General features: G+C 50.1%; 1 protein-coding gene across 3 annotated transcripts in view; it reads left to right on the forward strand.

The window, feature by feature from the left end:
* The window catches only part of CHGA (chromogranin A), a 135324-nt gene that overhangs the window by 103393 nt on the left and 11795 nt on the right, over positions 1 to 20136 (forward strand). The window lies entirely within an intron of this gene.

The raw sequence follows: 20136 nt of genomic DNA on the forward strand, positions 1-20136 counted from the left end.
AACTCTTTGGTTGATTTTGCAGTATGCTTCGGGTCATCGTCCATCTGCACTGTGTAGCGCCGTCCAATGATTTCTGAAGCATTTGACTGAATATGAGCATATAATATTGCCCGAAACATTTCAGAATTCATTCTATTGCTTTTGTCAGCAGTCACATCATCAATAAATACAAGGGAACCAGTTCCATTGGCAGCCTTACATGCCCACGCCATGACACTACCACCACCATGCTTCACTGATGAGGTGGTATGTTTTGGATCATGAGCAGTTCCTTTCCTTCTCTTCTCTTCCCATCACTCTGGTACAAGTTGATCTTTGTCTCATCTGTCCATAGGATGTTGTTCCAGAACTGTAATGGCTTTTTTAGATGTTGTTTGGCAAACTCTAATCTGGTCTTCCTGTTTTTGTGGCTCACCAATGGTTTGAATATAGAGGGTTCACCACAAGATGCACTCTTGTGAAGTCTTCTCTTGATTGTTGACTTAGACACATATACATCTACCTCCTGGAGAGTGTTCTTGATTTGGTCAACTGTTGTGAAGGGGTTTTTCTTCACCAGGGAAATAATTCTTCTGTCATCCACCACAGTTGTTTTCCGTGGTCTTCCGGGTCTTTTGGTGTTGCTGAGCTCTCCGATGCATTCTTTCTTTTTAAGAATGTTCCAAACAGTTGATTTGGCCACACCTAATGTTTTTGCTATCTCTCTGATGGGTTTGTTTTGATTTTTCAGCCTAATGATGGCTTGCTTCACTGATAGTGACAGCTCTTTGGATCTCATATTGAGAGTTGACAGCAACTGATTCCAAATGCAAATGTCATACCTAGAATCAACTCCAGACCTTTTACCTGCTTAATTGAAAATGAAATAATGAGGCAATAGCCCACACCTGTCCATGAAATAGCTTTTGAGTTGATAGTCCCATTACTTTTGGCCCCTTAAAAAGTGGGAGGCACATATTGAAACAGTTGTAATTCCTACACCGTTCACCCGATTTGGATGTAATTACCCTCAAATTAAATCTGAAAGTCTGCAGTTAAAGCACATCTTGTTTGTTTCATTTCAAAACCATTGTGGTGGTGAATAGAGGCCAAAATCTGAAAATTCTGTCAATGTCCCAATATTTATGGACCTGACTGTATATACACACATACATATATATACAGTCAGGTGCATAAATATAGGGACATTGATAGAATTTTCATATTTTGGCCTCTATTCACCACCACAATGGTTTTGAAATGAAACAAACACGATGTGCTTTAACTGCAGACTTTCAGATTTAATTTGAGGGTAATTACATCCAAATCGGGTGAACAGTGTAGGAATTACAATGGTTTCTATATGTGCCTCCCACTTTTTAAGGGGACAAAAGTAATGGGACTATCAACTCAAAAGCTATTTCATGGATAGGTGTGGGCTATTGCCTCATTATTTCATTATCAATTAAGCAGGTAAAAGGTTTGGAGTTGATTCTAGGTGTGACATTTGCATTTGGAATCAGTTGCTGTCGACTCTCAATATGAGATCCAAAGAGCTGTCACTATCAGTGAAGCAAGCCATCATTAGGCTGAAAAATCAAAACAAACCCATCAGAGAGATAGCAAAAACATTAGGTGTGGCCAAATCAACTGTTTTGAACATTCTTAAAAAGAAACGACTCACCAGAGAGCTGAGCAACACCAAAAGACCCGGAAGACCACGGAAAACAACTGTGGTGGATGACAGAAGAATTATTTCCCTGGTGAAGAAAAACCCCTTCACAACAGATTGCCAAATCAAGAACACTCTCCAGGAGGTAGGTGTATATGTGTCAAAGTCAACAATCAAGAGAAGACTTCACAAGAGTGAATATAGAGGGTTCACCACAAGATATAAACCATTGGTGAGCCACAAAAACAGGAAGACCAGATTAGAGTTTGCCAAACAACATCTAAAAACGCCATTACAGTTCTGGAACAACATCCTATGGACAGATGAGACAAAGATCAACTTGTACCAGAGTGATGGGAAGAGAAGAGTATGGAGAAGGAAAGGAACTGCTCATGATCCAAAATATACCACCTCATCAGTGAAGCATGGTGGTGGTAGTGTCATGGCGTGGGCATGTATGGCTGCCAATGGAACTGGTTCCCTTGTATTTATTGATGATGTGACTGCTGACAAAAGCAGCAGAATGAATTCTGAAGTGTTTCGGGCAATATTATATGCTCATATTCAGTCAAATGCTTCAGAACTCATTGGACGGCGCTTCGCAGTGCAGCTGGACAATGACCCGAAGCATACTGCAAAAGCAACCAAAGAGTTTTTAAGGCTAAAAAGTGGAATGTTATGCAATGGCCAAGTCAATCCCCTGACCTGAATCCGATTGAGCATGCATTTCACTTGATGAAGGGAAAATGCCCCAAGAACAAGCAGGAACTGAAGACATTTGCAGTAGAGGCCTGGCAGAGCATCACCAGGGATGAAACCCAGTGTCTGGTGATGTCTATGCGTTCCAGACTTCAGGCTGTAATTGCCTGCAAAGGATTTGCAACAAAGTATTAAAAAGTGAAAGTTAGATTTAGGATTGTTTAGTTTGTCCCATTACTTTTGGCCCCTTAAAAAGTGGGAGGCACATATAGAAACCGTTGTAATTCCTACACCGTTCACCTGATTTGGATGTAATTACCCTCAAATTAAATCTGAAAGTCTGCAGCTAAATCACATCTTGTTTGTTTCATTTCAAAGCCATTGTGGTGGTGAATAGAGGCCAAAATATGAAAATTCTGTCAATGTCCCAATATTTATGCACCTGACTGATTATATATATATATATACATACATACACACTGTGTGTGTATATATATATATATATATATATATATATATATATATATATAGTGCTTTAAATAATAAAAAAGTGAGCTGTAGCAGTAGCTGTGAGCACTGTACTATCTCGCCCTATAGCAGGTGCAAGTGTGACAGGTGTTTCCAGAAATGTTAAAACAGTTCACACTGTTCTATAATTTATCAAAAGACAAATATTGGCATGAAATACTGGCTTGTCATGGCAGATTAGCTGCTGATGTAATAGATAAGGGAGACAATCTCATTAAGCAGAGGGTTGAATAGCAAGGACTTTTCTAGCTTCCACTTCTTCCCCATCAGGTTTGAGAACCTGCATCCTAATCCCAGAGGCTCACAGAGAGAAATTGTCATAGTGATGGAGGCGCTATTTATAGAGCTCTCATCTGCTGTAAGCAGGAGGCATCTCCTCAGCAGTCTGAGAGTTTGGCTGCTTCCCCAGCCGTGGACAAAGTCTTCACCTACTCCCCGCAGGCTGCTCGGCCTCTCTCACATCCTGACAGGGAATATGGTCATTGCATCCAATGGCCGCTTAACATTAGCTGCAGATAGTGCAGTATTTTTCGGATAGGGGATTGTAAAATCCTAAAGTAACTTGCATGGAGATAGTAGGCTGAGCGACCTGTGGTAAATCATGCGGATGTGGTGGGGTTAATTACTCACAGTATACCGCTCGCCATTCAGTGTTGCCAAATTCGTGTTACGGTTCTGTTGTTTATATTGTTGCTGGTGTTTACCTTTGTGCACACGGGTCCCTAAACCTACATCGCTTTACAAATTATTTGGGACAATTGTTTGCATTTATTTAATAATTAATATGACCATCTTTAGCTGCAATAAATTGGGAAGGAGCCAGAAGAAACCTATGAAAATATAGGGAGGACATACAAACTCCACACAGATGGGTGATGACGGGGAATTAAACTCATGACCTCACTGCTGTGAGGCAGTAATGTTAACCACTGTGCTACCATGCAGCATGAAGAGGTAGATCTCATTTGTAGAGATTAAACTTTGCCCCTCCATGTAACAATGGGGATCATTCAGTGCTGGATGGAATTGCAAATCTGCCCTCAAGCAGCTTTACGATTCCGTCTTTTCAAACGTGCAAATACAGCAGGAGGTATATGACACCCTCTGCTGCATTTGTGTTCCCAGCACTGCGACGGAGTTGGCAACCCAGGATGGTGGACAGCACCAGGCCGCAGGCCAGCTGAGAGAGCCTCAGTTTACTCAGGCTGGCCAGCTTGCGACGCCAGGAAGCTGCGTCCGTCGGAACAGCCCCTGGCCTTGCCAGTCCTGGAGAACTGGACGGACACGCCCCGGTTTTCAGGAACACAAGCAGTCCCCACCCCGCCCCTTAAATGCCTCTAGGCAGAGGCATAGAATGGGCTTGCCTGCAATGCAGAATTAGCCCCAATGTTTCTAAACTCATTTATACAAAGAAATCAGTTTAATCAGAAAATATAATTTTTATCCATGAACACTGGTTCAATATTTGTAATTTAGAGCTTATTGTAAATGAGTTGCCATAATTTTAGTTACTTTTAATATTTGGCTGCCTTACAGTTCTTTCCATGAGAATCAGTCAGTATACCTCCGGCTGCCAGGTCCCTTTGTAAATCCTTGCTGGTTTTATTTGGGCAAATAACTTTTCTAATCAAGTTTGTCAGGTTTGGGGGGGTACTCTTATGTTTCCGTCAGCATTTCCTCTTCTCATGCAGCTGTGAGCTTTAAAGAGCCTCGAAACACTAGATTTACAGACTCCCAAGTCAATCAGTCATTTATATTTGCTCTTTTAGAGCTACAGTTTTAGCTCTTTGCCTTAGTGTAATTACAATTTTGAAGAAAAAATAATGACAATTTAACATCAACTAAGAGAACATGAATAATGTCGCCATGACAAGATCTGGCTATAGCCTGACAAACTTATCTGCAGATGGACAAAACCAGCTAAAAGAAACCTATTTTATCTGCACAAGGCTACATCTGTGAGCCCGCACCAAGGGGGTCATTCAGACCCGGTCGCAAGCACCGATGTGCTCGCAACCGGGTCGATGGGTAGCCCTGCGCACGCACAGCGGCCGCACTGCGCGTGCGCAAGCCCCGGAGCAAGAAACTCTCTTGCTCCGGAGCTCGCTACAAAAGGGGCGGCTGTCGATGTTGATTAACAGGTCGCCCCTTTTTGTAGGTAGGCCGGGGGGGTGGGGGGTGGTTTCCAAAACTGAGGCGCTCTGAATGAGGTCCCATGTCCTGAAAACGTGCTGCATAATCTGTAATCAAAACAGGAACTTACCTTGTGCCATTTCATTTGCAAATCAGTGGACAGGGATAAGGACAGTGGGGTTCAGACCCGGACGCTAAGCTGCGCTCTCTCGCTGCTATCGGGCAGGGTATGCAAATTCTGCGATTGGACAGTCTGGCTTAAGGACGCCCTCTATGTCTTAGAGAGCGACGGCAGAGTGAGCGCACGCCGGTATAAAGACGCCCACTTTTCTCTCTTAGCACACGTCATCTCCAGGAAGTGTGCGATTAATCAGAACCATCGAGAGCCATCGGAGCTGCACGCAGCACTTGAGGTAGACCCTACCCCGCCGCAAGCACTGCGATCACAGCAGCAAGAAATACAACCAATGACGTGTACAGTGACGCTTCCATGCTAATTATGCCCACCCATGAAACTCAGTTTTGACGCCCAGACACGCCCGCAGCACCACTCCCCCGTTCACAAGCACCTTCCCGTTACCACCCACAAATGGCACTCTCGTCACTCAAAATAGCGCTCAGTCTGTGTATGAGCGTACGATTCCTGATCGCAGTTACTGGTTCGCACACTGCGATGCATGCAAAGACGTGCGACAATCACTCATAGCGTGCGTCCGCGGCTTAGCAGCCGGGTCTGAATAGGGCCCAGTGTTCTCATACAGAGGATGTTCCAAGTATACTGTTCCTCCTGGTTGTAATCACTTTGTTGGATATTGGGAAGATCCTTTTATATACCAGCTGATTTTATCCTGATGATTTGGAAGTGTGTGTTCTTTGGGTCTGTTTTGGCTACTTTTCACGGTATGCAATCGGGAAGCCGACTGCCTAAATACCGGCAGCCGGCTTCCCGACTGTCATATCCCGGCAAGGGTGAAATGCCGGGCGTCTAGATGTAGACGCCCGCATTTCCCCGACGCGGCAGCGGGGAAGGGGGTGGTTAGGGTTAGGCACTTGGGGGGGAAGTTAGGGTTAGGCACCCCTAAGGAGGGTTAGGGTTAGGGGGGTTAGGTTAGTAGATACTCACCTATCCACGATCGGGATTTCCAGCGCTGTTGGGCTTCCGCTGCTCGGAACTCTGCTGATGTCGGGCTGCTGCTGACGGGAATCGAACGGCCGGCGGTATTTCATACCAATTCCCTTTTCACATTTGTGCAGAGGATATGTAGGAAAGTAGGGCTTCTGTCTTTTGGCTGAAATATCCCTATTTTATGAATGTACGAAATTCAACGTAAAGGGCCTGATTCTAAGTTGGGAGCGAAGCAGAAAAGTGCAAGTAGCTTTTCCCCGTGGCAAACCCATATAGCACTGCAGGTGGGGCAGATGTAAGATGTGCAGAGATTTAAATGAGGGGCGTGTCCAAACTCAGATCTAATTTGCAGCAGCCCAGCATGTGTGGGCTACATGCAAAAGCAGCCAGTATTTACCCTGCTAGAAAACCAATAAATGGGTTTGCACCCCTTGCATTGCAAAATGGTTTACTTGCTTTTAATTCTGGTTTGTTCCCAACTCCGTACCTGCCCCAAATTGTGTATACAGTAAACATATAGCACTAATTACATATATGGCCTGACCCATCCCTTCCCTGCAAAGAGAAGCCGGCACTGGAGAAGTGACCATTCAACAGCTTTTACAGTATGTCCGCTCTAATGAAGGGATTCAAGCAGTGGTGTATCTGAGTACAAGGGGTGCAGTAATACCCCCTACACCTGAAACAATATTCCAACGATTTCTTTGGAAACCTATCGCTGGTGCCATATTTACAAAGATAGTGACAGAAATATTGAGCATTCGCAAAAGATTCTTGCACTGTGACAGTCTTTGTAATTTTCTGAGCCAGTGATATTTTTACAAGGGTTGAGGAAGACCATGGACATCTGCACACAGGCTCCCTAGACTTAAAATGCCCCTGGATTCAAGGCATCTGTCTGTAGCACAGTGAAATGCATGAGCACTGATCAGTGGTGATGACAAGCTGCTTTGCCATCTCAGAGAGTAGTCGGGTATGTACAACCCAATAAATGAGTCACCTGAAAGTAGAAAACACAAGAACTGTACCGTCTGGAGCAGTCTCGGTTAGCAGTGGCTGCGTGGTCTCTACTCCTGGGTTAGGAGCCCCGAGCTATTCAATTAGAGATGCACGATCTGACAGCAGCCCCAAGGCAGCGGTTAATGCTTGTTTCTGGCGGCAGCTCTGGAGTGAAAGTAGAAATACGCGTCAACTGCTGCCTCTGGGCTGATCGCAGAGTCTCTGCTTATATAGCTCCGGGCACTTTACCATCTAATTAAATCTTCCCCTTACTATGGGATCCACCACTGTTTTTTCTTTCAGGTGCATTTGATAGTGGCCAGGTTGTAAAGGACTTTGGAGAAAATACAATGGAGTGTCATTGCCTCACATCGCCAACCGTTTTCATAATTCAAATGGTGGTTTTATTAGACTTTGGTTTGGAGGGTGTTCTAGTAAACCGCTGGCGATGTTTTATTTGCTGCCCTGGTAGACACCACAAATTGCATTTTGGTCCAAACGGTATAGTAAAAATAGAAGCGGATTGGCTGTATGAATCTTGCTGTGTTCTATACTACTCTATTAGGTTTGTACAGGCATGCAAAGTGACTTTTGCACACTCGCAGCAATGGGGTGGATTGGAATCAGAACACTACAAAAATCAGGATGGCAACTTGTGTTTGGAAAAACAAGAGATATGGTAAGAACTTACCTTTGTTATCTCTGTTTCTACGAAGTCCATAGGGTCCACAGGGTTGACCTTGGGGTATAGCTTGGATCTGGATCCACGGGCACCATACATTTAAAGCTTTAGCTCCCAGGATGCACTTGGGTCCTCCTCTATACCCCGCCCCCGAGCCACAGGCACCTCAGTTGGTAAGTAGCCTAGGCCGAAGGAGGAGACTAAACAGAGAGAAGGAAGACTGGAACACACAAGAAACCATACTCACATAAATGGGAGACGGAAACACCGGTGACCAGTACCACAGCCCATTTGAAGCCAGGTGCATCAGGGCGGGCGCCCTGTGGACCATATGGACTTCGTAGAAACAGAGATAACAAAGGTAAGTTCTTACCATATCTCTTGTTTTCTACTTCAGGGTCCATAGGGGGTCCACAGGGTTGACCTTGGGGATGTCCCAAAGCAGTTCAACTAAGGGCGGGGACGCTCCTGAGCAGAAAGGAGAATCCTGCGCCCGAAGGATGCATCCTGAGAGGCAAAGGTGTCAAACGCATAAAACCTCAAAAATGTCTGAATTGAAGACCAAGTGGCTGCCTTGCACATCTGAACAGCGGAGGCACCATGTCTAGCAGCCCAAGAAGGGCCTACAGACCGAGTGGAATGAGTCTTAACCGAGGCTGGAACAGGCAAACGTTCCTGTATATAAGCCTCCCCAATAACAGAACAAAGCCAACGGGCTAAAGTTTGTTTGTTGGCAGGCCAACCCCTCTTATGGAAACCAAAGAGAATGAACAACGAATCGGACTTCCTAACAGAGGCCGTCCGTACAACATAAATTCTGAGAGCCCGGACCACGTCCAGCGAAGCCTCGCCAGCCGTAAGACCCGGAGCCTGAAAAGCTGGCACCACAAGTTCCTGATTTATGTGGAACTTAGAAACCACTTTAGGCAAAACTCAGGACGGGTGTGAAGCACAGCCCTGTCCTGATGAAAAATCAGGAAGGGGGGCTACAGGAAAGTGTCCCCAACTCGGATACCCTCCTGGCCGAAGCAAGAGCCAGGAGAAACACAGTCTTAAGTGTTAACCACTTGAGGTCAACCGACTCAAGAGGCTCAAAAGAAGGTCCCCGCAGGACCCGAAGAACCACCGCCAAGTCCCACAGAGCCACTGGAGGCACAAAGGGAGGCTGGATCCTCAGCACACCTTGGAACAAGGTGTGAACGTCAGGCAGTGTGGCAATCCTTCGTTGGAACCACACTGACAGGGCCGATACATGAACTTTTAGGGAAGCTAGTCATAAGCCCAGGTCAAGACCTGACTGCAGAAATGCCAAAATCCTAGAAACTCTGAACACCTGAGGGTCATAGCTTCTAGACTCGCACCATTGAAAGTAAGTGTGCTACACTCCGTGGTAAATCCGTGCAGAGGCAGGTTTACATGCCCTAAGCATGATACTGTTGACAGAGCTTGAAAAGCCGCGGGACCTTAAGACAGCTGTCTCAAGAGCTACGCTGTCAAAGACAGTCGACCCAGATCCGGGTAAAGGCAGGGACCTGAGACAGCAGATCCCGACGTTGAGGCAGAAGGTACGGAGCGTCTACAGACAGGCCCCTGAGATCGGAGTACCAAGGACGTCTGGGCCACGCTGGAGCCAACAGCAGAAACGTGCCTCCGTCCCGTTTGATCTTTCTGAGTACCCGAGGGAGCAGGGAGATTGGAGGAAACAGATACGCTAGGTGAAACGACCATTTCACTGACAACGCATCCACTAGACTTGCGCCTGCGTCCCTTGTCCTTGAGCCGTATATGGGCAACTTGTAATTGTGACGAGAGGCCATCAGGTCCAATTCCGGCAGTCCCCACTTGTCCACGAGAAGTTGAAACACCTCTGGTTGAAGCGACCATTCCCCAGGATGCACGTCGTGACGGCTGAGGAAGTCTGCCTCCCAATTGAGGACTCCCGGGATGAAGACTGCCGATATTGCTGGAAGGTGGCAATATCAGGAATATCAGGATTTGGGACACTTTCGACATCGCAGCTCAACTGCGAGTTCCTCCCTGGTGATTTATGTATGCCACCGTGGTGGCGTTGTCTGATTGCACCTGAACTGCTCTTCTGAGAAGAACGGTGCCTGACGCCAGAAGAGCACGGTACACTGCCCGTAGCTCTACAATGTTTATGGGAAGGACGGCCTCCTCCGGCCGACCAATGGCCCTGAAGAGACAACGAGCCGGTCACTGCCCCTCAACCCCGAAGACTGGCATCTGTCGTGAGCAGAACCCAGTCCGGAATCCAAAAAGGGGCGACCCTGGCTGAGATGAGCTGACTGCAGCCAACACGCCAAGGACAGACGCACTTCCGGGGACAATACCAGCATCTGGGATCGGATCCGGCGGGACAACCTGTTCCATTCCACAAGAATCTGCCCCTGCAGGGGTCTGGAATGGAACTGGGCGAACTCCACCATGTCGAATGCCGACACCATGGACCCCAGGACTCTCATTGCCGAATGTATTGACACCCTGCCACTGCTTAGGCAACCGTGTATCCTCAGTTGTAGGTAGGATACCTTTTCCAGAGTCAAGAAAATCCTTTGTTGACTGGAGTCCAGAAGTGCTCCCAGATGGACCATCCGTTGAGATGGGATCAGAGACGACTTCTTCCAATTTATCAACCACCCATGTGCTTGAAGACAAGCAATTGTCAGGTGTAGATGATGAAGAAGCACCTCCGGGGAACTCGCCAGCAGCAGCAGATCGTCCAGGTACGGCAGCAGCCGTATACCCTGACCCCGAAGGTGGGCAGCCATGACTGCTATCACCTTGGTGAAAACCCTCGGAGCCGTGGAAAGACCGAAAGGCAACGCCCGAAATTGGTAGTGATGGTTTAGGATAGCAAACCTCAGGATGATGATGGACCGCAATGTTTCCATCCTGAACTTGAAAACTCTGAGGTACTTGTTCAGAGACCTTAAATTCAGAATAGGGCGATGAGACCCATTGGGTCTCTGCACCAGAAACAGAGATGGGAAGCTTTGGACTCGTCCAGCGAAGGACTCGTGCAAAAAAATTGGTGGGGCTGCCTGCACCGAAACGACAGGGCGTACCCCTGAGAGACTATTTCTCGAACCCAAGCATCCGTGGTGGTACTGAACCAACACTGGGCGAATCTGAGAAGTCGACCTCCCACTCTGGGGTCCCCCAGGGAGAGCCCCGTCCCGTCAGGCAGCAGGTTTATCCTCCTGTTTGGAAGAGGGGCGCCGAGCATTCCATGCCTGCTGCTTGGGTTTGGATGAGGCTTTGGTCACTGAATGTCTCAGGAAGGACTGGCCCTTGGCCTTACCCTGAACCCGAAAGGACCGAAAGGCAGTGCTCCTCACCCTAGCCGGCGCAGAAGCCGAAGGGAGGAAAGCCGACTTGGACTTAGCCATGGTATCCACTATTTTGTCCAAATCCGGACCAAATAGCAAATCTCCATTAAAGGGGAGACCTCCAGACCCTTTTTAGAGTCCGCATCAGCCCTCCAGGACCGCAGCCACAAGGATCTCCGAGCAGACACAGCCGCAACTCTAGAGGTTAACATGCTTGCGTCCAATGACGCTTCCCCAATATAGGAAGCGGCATCCCTCATTTGTGCCACTAATGCTCTCTGAACCTCCAGAACATCGTCCGTAAGAGAATCCTCCAAGGCATTGGTCCAGTTCTCAATGGCTTTAGCCACCCAGGAAATGGCCATGGACAGGCGCGCCACTGCTCCGGAGAGCGAGTAAATAGACTTCAAACAAATCTCCACTTTCCTGTCCGTTGGATCCTTTAAAGAGGAAATAGACTGCAATGGTAGCGTAGCGGTTTTAACCAAGCGAGTGACATGTGAATCCACCGCCGGTGGAGTCTCCCATTTCCTGCAATGATCCTCAGGAAAGGGATAATGAGAAGCCAACCTTTTCTGCGGTTGGAATCTCTTGCTATGGGTAATTGCCTGGCCGCCGCCATATGATCCGCCAACTGATCGGACAGAGGGAACACATTAGAAGTAACCTTTGCTTTCTTGAAGACAGGAAAATTTGACTTAGGGACCGGTGCCTCCTATATTGAGAATAGCCCGCACCGCCCTAACTAATGCTGGAACATTAATGGAGGACCTAGGCTCAACCTCCTGTCCCACAGCATCCAAACCAGAATCCTCATGGACCTCTCCATCATCTGAAGAGGGATCCGATTCTGATACCTGCGCAGTGAGTAAACTCACAAAAGGCCGCTTAGTCGCCTTCCGTGGCACATCACCCTGCAAAAATTACTGAAAAGCCGAGGATGAGGCCGCCAAACTCGTACCGAGTTGGAGAGAACATCCACCCAAGGTGGAGGAGCCGAGTGAGGGAAGCCCTGAAAAGGCACTACAGACTGTTGTAATACAAGGGGAGGCTGGACATACACAGGCAGCCCCGAATACTGTCTCACAGTCTGGGCCCCGGAGGGAGACCGCAATACCTTCGGAATATCCGGGGAATGGGAGATAAGAGTGCTGGGACAATGCCCCAGAAGGGGTCACTGTAGGGATCGACAACTTGTCCGCAATAGATGTCAGCACTTGTGAAAACATCGCCCAAGGGGGGTCCTGCTGCATAGGGGGTATAGAGGGGCCTGGCACTGCCCGCAAAGACCATTCTCAGATAAATCCCCCCCATTAACACCAGCAGAACAGCGTCTGCAGGAAAGCAACACAGGAGCCCCGGAGTGCTCAGTCTCCTCATCAGACATGATACAGTAATTATGCAATAAATACTTATCAGCAGAGGACATATGGTGTTAACACCCCCGCACTCACCAGCATGCAACACAAACAGGCCCAAAAATATGGTACTGTGTAGCACACAACAGTATGTGACTGACCTCACAAATACATGATTTATAAGAGTGAGGTTAATAGAAAAACGCCCCTCTCCCACACACCTTCGGGCTGTAGGAGAAGCAAAGGGATAGATATAAGCTGACAGTAATTAGAAAAGAAGTACAGGCAGCAGCACTAGCAAAGTCACATACAATGCAGGAAGATTGTACTTACTGCACCAATCGCTACCATCAACCACCCAGATTCAGTGTCTGGGGGGAGTACACTGTCACTGTCCTTTAGGTAAGGGAGAGGTACACAGGGGGACCTGACCATGCACCTGCCTGGGAGCCTGCGTTATAGCCTTCTAAAGATGGCCGCCGGAGAGCTCTGAGGAGTGGCCAGCAGAGGAGCAGCTCAGCGACGCCAGTACACATGAGAAAAGGTGCGCTGAGCCGAGGGGAGGAGCTGCTCAACCAGGGAAGGCTGCCTCCCCTGGCTAGTATTTAACCCCAGGGATGCCGGTTCCCCTCCGGAACTTATACCCTGGTGGTCCAGCCGAGCGCGGGGTATGCCTGCATGAGGGGGAGCCCGCCGCTGCTACTAGCGCCGCCGGTCTGTCCCCAGAGACTGGAGGCAACTGACTGCGTTTATCCCCGCGAGCAGCGCTCTTAGCGCTGCTCGCGGCTTACCTGTTCCCCCGTAGAGTCCGGCAGCAGTCAGAGGGAGGTCCCGGAGCCATGCTAGGACTAACTCCGGGGTCCGCTGCGATCGCCAGATCAGTACTGCGTCGCAGCGCCAGCGGGGTGTTGGAGCGGCAGCGTGGACGTCCAGAAGGACAGTCCTATGCTGCCGCATTAAGTGTAAAACAAGAGAAAAAATAAAAAACTTTTCTTCTGTAAAAATAAAGCCTAGGGGCTGCTCCTGCAGCCCCACTGCACAGTGCAACCGACTTCGGCCGGCACCAAACTGAAACTGAGGTGCCTGTGGCTCGGGGGCGGGGTATAGAGGTGGACCCAAGTGCATCCTGGGAGCTAAAGCTTTAACTGTATGGTGCCCGTGGATCCAGATCCAAGATATACCCCAAGGTCAACCCTGTGGACCCCCTATGGACCCTGAAGTAGAAAATATGAGATATGGTAAGAACTTACCTTTGTTATCTCTATTTCTACGAAGTCCATAGGATTCCACAGGATACCTTGGGTATAGGTGATGACGTCAGGCATCGGGCACCATAGAGTTAAGTTTTCAGTCCTCCCAGGATGCACTAGGGTCCCCCTCCTATACCCCGCCCCCGAGCCAAGGCATCTCAGTTACGTACCAAGCCATAGGCCGGAGGAGGAGAAGGAAGAGAGAGAAGAAAGATCTGAACACACACAAGAATCACATTCTCACCAGAGGGAGACGGAAAAACCGGTGACCAGAGTAAAGCCCATCTGCAGCACAGGTGCGACAGGGCGGGAGTCCTGTGGAACCCTATGGACTTCGTAGAAGTAGAGATAACAAAGGTAAGTTCTTACCATATCTCATATTTTCTACTTCAGGGTCCATAGGGTATCCACAGGATACCTTGGGGATGTCCCAAAGCAGTATCCTTTAAGAGTGGGGACGCTCCTGTGCTGAAAGGAGAATCCGCCGCCCGAAGGAAGCATCCTGAGAGGCGAAGGTGTCAAACCTGTAATACCTCACGAAGGTATGGACAGAGGACCACGTAGCAGCCTTGCAGATCTGGACTGCAGAGGCACCACGTCGAGCTGCCCACGAAGGACCCACAGACCTAGTGTAATGTGCCTTCACAGAAGGAGGAACCGGCAGGCCTTCATGAAGATAAGCTTCAGAAATTGCCATACGGATCCAGGCTGCCAAAGTTTACTTTGAAGCCGGCCAACCCTTTTTACGGAAGCCATAGAGGACAAACAAGGCGTCCGACTTCCTAAACGAAGAAGTGCGGTCAACATGTCCTTAAGGCCCGCACAACGTCCAAAGTGGCCTCACCCACTGAAAGACCAGGTGAGTTAAAAGCCGGAACAACTATTTCCTCATTAACATGAAACTGGGAAACAACTTTGGGAAGAAATTCAGGACGAGTGCGTAGCACTGCCCTGTTCCCATGAAAAATCAAGAAAGGGGGTCTACAAGAGAGAGCCCCTAAATCAGAAACACGTCTGGCCGAAGCTATAGCCAGAAGGAAAACAGTCTTAGCTGTTAGCCATTTAAGATCCACTGAGCCCAGTGATTCAAACGGCGGTCCTTGGAGAGCCCTCAGGACCACAGCCAAGTCCCATGGCGCCACAGGTGGAACAAAAGGCGGCTGAATACGCAGAACGCCCTGCATAAAGGTGCGTACATCGGGGATTGTAGAAATCCTACGGTGAAACCAGTCAGACAGGGCAGAAACCTGCACCTTCAAAGAAGCAAGGCGAAGCCCATGGTCCAGTCCCGCCTGTAGGAAGGCGAGTACACGAGACAGATGAAACTCCAGCGGTGCATAACCTCTCGGTCGACACCACCGGAAGAACGTATGCCACACGCGATGGTATATTCTCGCGGAAGACTGTTTCCGAGCTCTTAACATGGTCCGCACTACAGAGCTGGAAAACCCCCTGGACCTTAACATGGCCGTCTCAAGAGCCACGCCGTCAAAGACAACCGGGTCAAGGACCCCGTGACAGAAGGTCCGGTCGTAGCGGCAACCGCAGAGGACTCTCCACGGACAGACCCTGAAGGTCTAAGAACCAGTGCCGTCTGGGCCATGCGGGAGCTATCAACAGGAGCGTCCCTCCTTCCTGTTTGAATTTCCGGATTACCCATGGAAGAAGGGAAACCGGAGGAAAGAGATAAGGAAACCGAAACGTCCACCGGACGGACAGAGCATCCACCAGAGACGCCTCTTCGTCTCTTGTGCGAGACCCGTACACCGGCAACTTCTTGTTGTGCTGGGACGCCATGAGGTCGATCTCTGGAAGACCCCACCTGTCCACCAGCAGTTGAAAAACGTCCGGGTGCAGGGACCATTCTCCCGGATGAACGTCCTGGCGACTTAGAAAGTCCGCCTCCCAGTTTAGCACTCCCGGGATAAATACAGCTGATATGGCCGGAAGATTGCGCTCCGCCCATACCAGGATCCGAGACACCTCTACGAGATCCGCCCGACTTCGGGTTCCTCCTTGCCGGTTTATGTAGGCCACGGTGGTAGCGTTGTCCGACTGGACCTGCACTGGGTGACCTTGGAGAACCCGACGTGCCTGCTGGAGACCATTGAACACCGCTCGGAGTTCCAAGATGTTTATTGGAAGCTCTGCTTCTGCCGGAGTCCACCTGCCCTGGAACAAGTGTGGACCCGAAACTGCTCCCCAGCCCCGAAGACTGGCGTCCGTCGTCAACAGGACCCAATTCGCCACCCAGAACGGACGACCCTTGTTGAGATGGGTTGTCTGCAACCACCAGGCAAGGGACAGGCGAACCTCCGGAGTGAGCACTATCGACTGGGATTTCAGAGACTGAGGCAGTCCATTCCATTTGGACAGGATCAGGTGCTACAGAGGTCTTGAGTGAAACTGGGCATATTCCACCATGTCGAATACCGACACCATGGAGCCCAGTAACCTCATCGCCGAGTGCAGAGACACCCGGTGGCTCTGCAGACAACTGCGCACCCTCGACTGTAAGGCAGCGATCTTTTCCCCCGTCACAAAGATCCTTTGCTGTCCCGAGTCCAAAAAGGCTCCGAGGTGCAGAATCCGCTGAGACGGGATCAGGGTGGACTTCTGCCAGTTTATCAACCAGCCGTGCCGTTGCAGTAGCGCAATGGTCAGGTCCAAGTGTCTGAGAAGGAGCTCCGGAGATCCTGCCACTAAGAGAAGGTCGTCCAAGTACGGCAACATGCGGACCCCCTGCAGCCGCAGGGAAGCCGCCATGACCGCCATTACCTTGGTGAAAACACGTGGTGCTGTCGCCAGGCCAAAAGGTAACGCCCGGAACTGAAAGTGGTCGCTGCGGATTGCAAACCTGAGGAACTGCTGATGGCGCAAAAGAATAGGGACATGCAGGTAAGTGTCCTGTATGTCCAATGACACCATGTAGTCCCCAGGTTCCAGCGCCAGAATGATGGACCGTAGGGTCTCCATCCGAAACTTCGGTACCCGCAAAGATTTGCTGAGAGCTTTGAGGTTGAGAATCGGACGAAACGACCCATTGGGCTTCTGCACCAAAAAGAGATTGGAATAGAAACCCTGGCCCCTCTGGGAGAATGGAACAGGCACTATAACTCCAGCCTGGAGCATAGTGTGCAAAACCTTCCGCAGCTCCGTGGCTTTGTTCCGGTCTGATGGGAGACCCGTGGTGAAGAATCGAGCCGGGGGTCTGTGCCGGAAAGAGAGGGCATACCCGTGTGAGACCACCTCGGGAACCCAAGTGTCTGTCGTAGTGACCGACCAACACCGGGCGAACTGCAGCAGGCGGCCTCCCACTTTGGGATCCCCCAAAGGGAGGCCCGGACCATCAGGCCGCAGGCTTGTCATCTGGCTTAGGGGCCGGACGTCTGGTACTTCAGGCCTGTTTCTGGGGCTTGGCCGACTTCTTGGGGCCAGCCGGTCGGGGAAAGGACTGTGTCTTAGGCCTACCCTGGGCCCTATAAGACCGAAAGGACGGAGTACCAGAACGAGAAGGAACAGCAACCGACGGGAGACATGCTGATTTAGCTGCCGCCAGCGTGGCTACAATCTTGTCCAGGTCCGGACCGAAGAGAACTTCTCCGTTAAAAGGCAACGCCTCCAAACCCTTTTTGGAATCTGTGTCCGCCTTCCAGGATCGCAACCACAAGGTGCGACGAGCAGCCACAGCTGCCGAAGAAATTCGAGACGCCAGGGTACTAATATCCAAGGCCGCTTCGTTGATATACGTGGCCGAATCCCGGAGATTGCCGATCAACTCCGTCTGCTCAGCCGAACAGTCGGAATCGAAGGCCGCCTCCAACGCATCAGCCCAGCGCTCCATAGCTCGGGCAACCCAGCAAATGGCCATAGCCGGCCGCGCTGCCCCCCCCCCCGCAAGGGAATAGGCGGACTTCAGGCAGATCTCCACCTTGCGGTCCGTAGCATCCTTAAGGGAGGACATGGATGGCATGGGTAATGTGGCACTACGGACAAGGCGTGTCACATGAGAATCCACCTGAGGAGGGGATTCCCACTTTGGAAAATAATTGTCCGCAAACGGATACGCCACTGCTAAATGCCTTTGAGGCTGATATCGTTTGCCTGGCTGTTTCCACGCTTTCTCTAGATGGTCAACTAATTGCCCCGAAAGAGGAAACACTGTGGTATCTCCTTTAACATCTTTGAAAAAGGCGTATTTGGACTTTGATACCGGAGGTTCCTCATCCTCAATAACTAAAGCAGTACGGACTGCACGAATAAGGCCAGGTATATACACCTTAGACTTAGCGTCCGACTCTTTAGGGCGGGGAGTTTCTTGGTCAGAAAGATCCAGAATCTCCCCATCATCGGACGTCCCGTCGTCATCCTCATAAGGAGCAGACAGAGACGCCACCGGCCGCTTGTGAGGCCGCAACACAGACTCCCCTTGCAACACTTCTGACAACTGCTGTACAGAGCTTGTTAACGAATTAACCCACACAGGCTCATGAGAGACCTGAGGAGGGGAAATAGAGAGACTGTGGGGTACCATCAATTGTCTTTGGAAACCCTGCATGGGTGACGACATCACTAACTGCTGGGACAAACCCATCTGAGTGAGGGCACGCTGCGGAGCTAACTGGCCCATGAGGGTTGTAAGCGCTTTGGCAAAACAAGCCCAGGGCGGCTCCTGTACCGGAGCCGTAATCGGTCGCGTCAACAAATAACACCGTCGACATAGTCCCTTCGCACTGCCGTCCCCCTCCGCTATAGGTACCTTGCATGTAGTACATAAAAGCTGGAGAGGAAAATCACTTTCAGACATGATGGTAAGTATGTGACCCCTCTCACTGATACTCGTTAGTATAGTGTGAGACCACCCTGCAAGCACCGCACCGCAAGGGCTTTAGCAGAAAGAACAGGGACAGTTAAATGCTGACAGATAGAAAATGAAAGTACAGGCAGCAGACGCTAGCACAGTCACATACAATGCAAAGAAATCAATTCCTGCACTATCAGCGCTGATCCTCAACTACACAGACTCAGAGCCTGGTAGGACACAGCGCTGCATACACAGATCTGTAACCAACGGAGGAGAGGTATGCCGGGGGACCCAGACCGCGATGCCACCGTTCTTCAGCGTCCAGCAGCGCTCACCATGCTTCTTCAAAAGATGGCCACCGAGGAGCAGAGAGGAGGCCGGCCTGGGGGAGGAGCGCTGACACAGGACCAGTCAGCGTGTGCAGAGAGGGCTGTGTGCAGCGGGGGAGGCGCCGGCTGTGAGACAGGGAGGGCGCGCTCCCCTGGCATGCATTTAACCCCTGGGACGCCGCAGCGCTACCGCTCTGCCGCGGTCCAGCTGTCCCAGGGGGCTAGTGGAAGCGCAGGTTAGAACCTGGCTCCACGCTGCAGCCAGTCCCCAGGGAGCCCCCTGCCTGGGGACTCTGGACCATGTAACAGCGGGGACCCACCGCGGGACCCCGCTGCTTACCTTGCTGTCCCCCTTGATTCCGGCCATGGTCCTGAACATCTGGGGTCACCGCTAGCTGTGACCCCAGATGCCTACCAGCATCCCCGGATCAGTACCGGCGTTCTGGTACCGGCGGGGGTGTAGGGAAGACAGCATGGATGTCAGGACTGACTGTCCATGCTGTACTTCCAGACGTGCAGCCACAGCTGCTTGAAGAAAACTTCAGGGGCTCTTCTTGGCCCCCACTCCAACAGGTGCATCCGACTCCGGCCGGGCACCAAACTAAACTGAGATGCCTTGGCTCGGGGGCGGGGTATAGGAGGGGGACCCTAGTGCATCCTGGGAGGACTGAAAACTTAACTCTATGGTGCCCGATGCCTGACGTCATCACCTATACCCAAGGTATCCTGTGGATACCCTATGGACCCTGAAGTAGAAATATATTTTTCCACCGAGTTTGAGGTCAATCCAATTATCCGTGAAGGGTGCGAGCTGCCATTGTCACGGCGTTAAAACATCGGCAACGGCACCTCATATCGCACCCGTCACGGCCCACTCTCGGCACGAATTCACTCCCATAGGGCTGCGAGCACTTTTGTGCAAGTTCGGGCTGCTGTAAAGTGTGGCTGTTACTGCGGTGACTCGCACCCACGAATATACACGGCTAGCTGGATTGACCCCTTTGTCTTATTAAATTCAGAGATTTGCTCCCCCAAAAAAGACAAATGGTTGATTTGAATTAATAGATTCCATGACATTTCCCCTTATGTTGTCTTTAGACACATTTAATTTCATGGCTTGTACTTACCATTCTCCAACAAAATCATTTATTTTTTATTTTTGTGTCTTTTGAACCAAAGCCTCAGTCTGTCACTGGTCCCTGATCTGTCCATGATTGCTTTTGTACT

The sequence above is a fragment of the Taudactylus pleione genome, unplaced genomic scaffold (assembly GCF_031769625.1).
Source record: "Taudactylus pleione unplaced genomic scaffold, aTauple2 ptg001303l, whole genome shotgun sequence".
Lineage (NCBI taxonomy): Eukaryota > Metazoa > Chordata > Amphibia > Anura > Myobatrachidae > Taudactylus > Taudactylus pleione.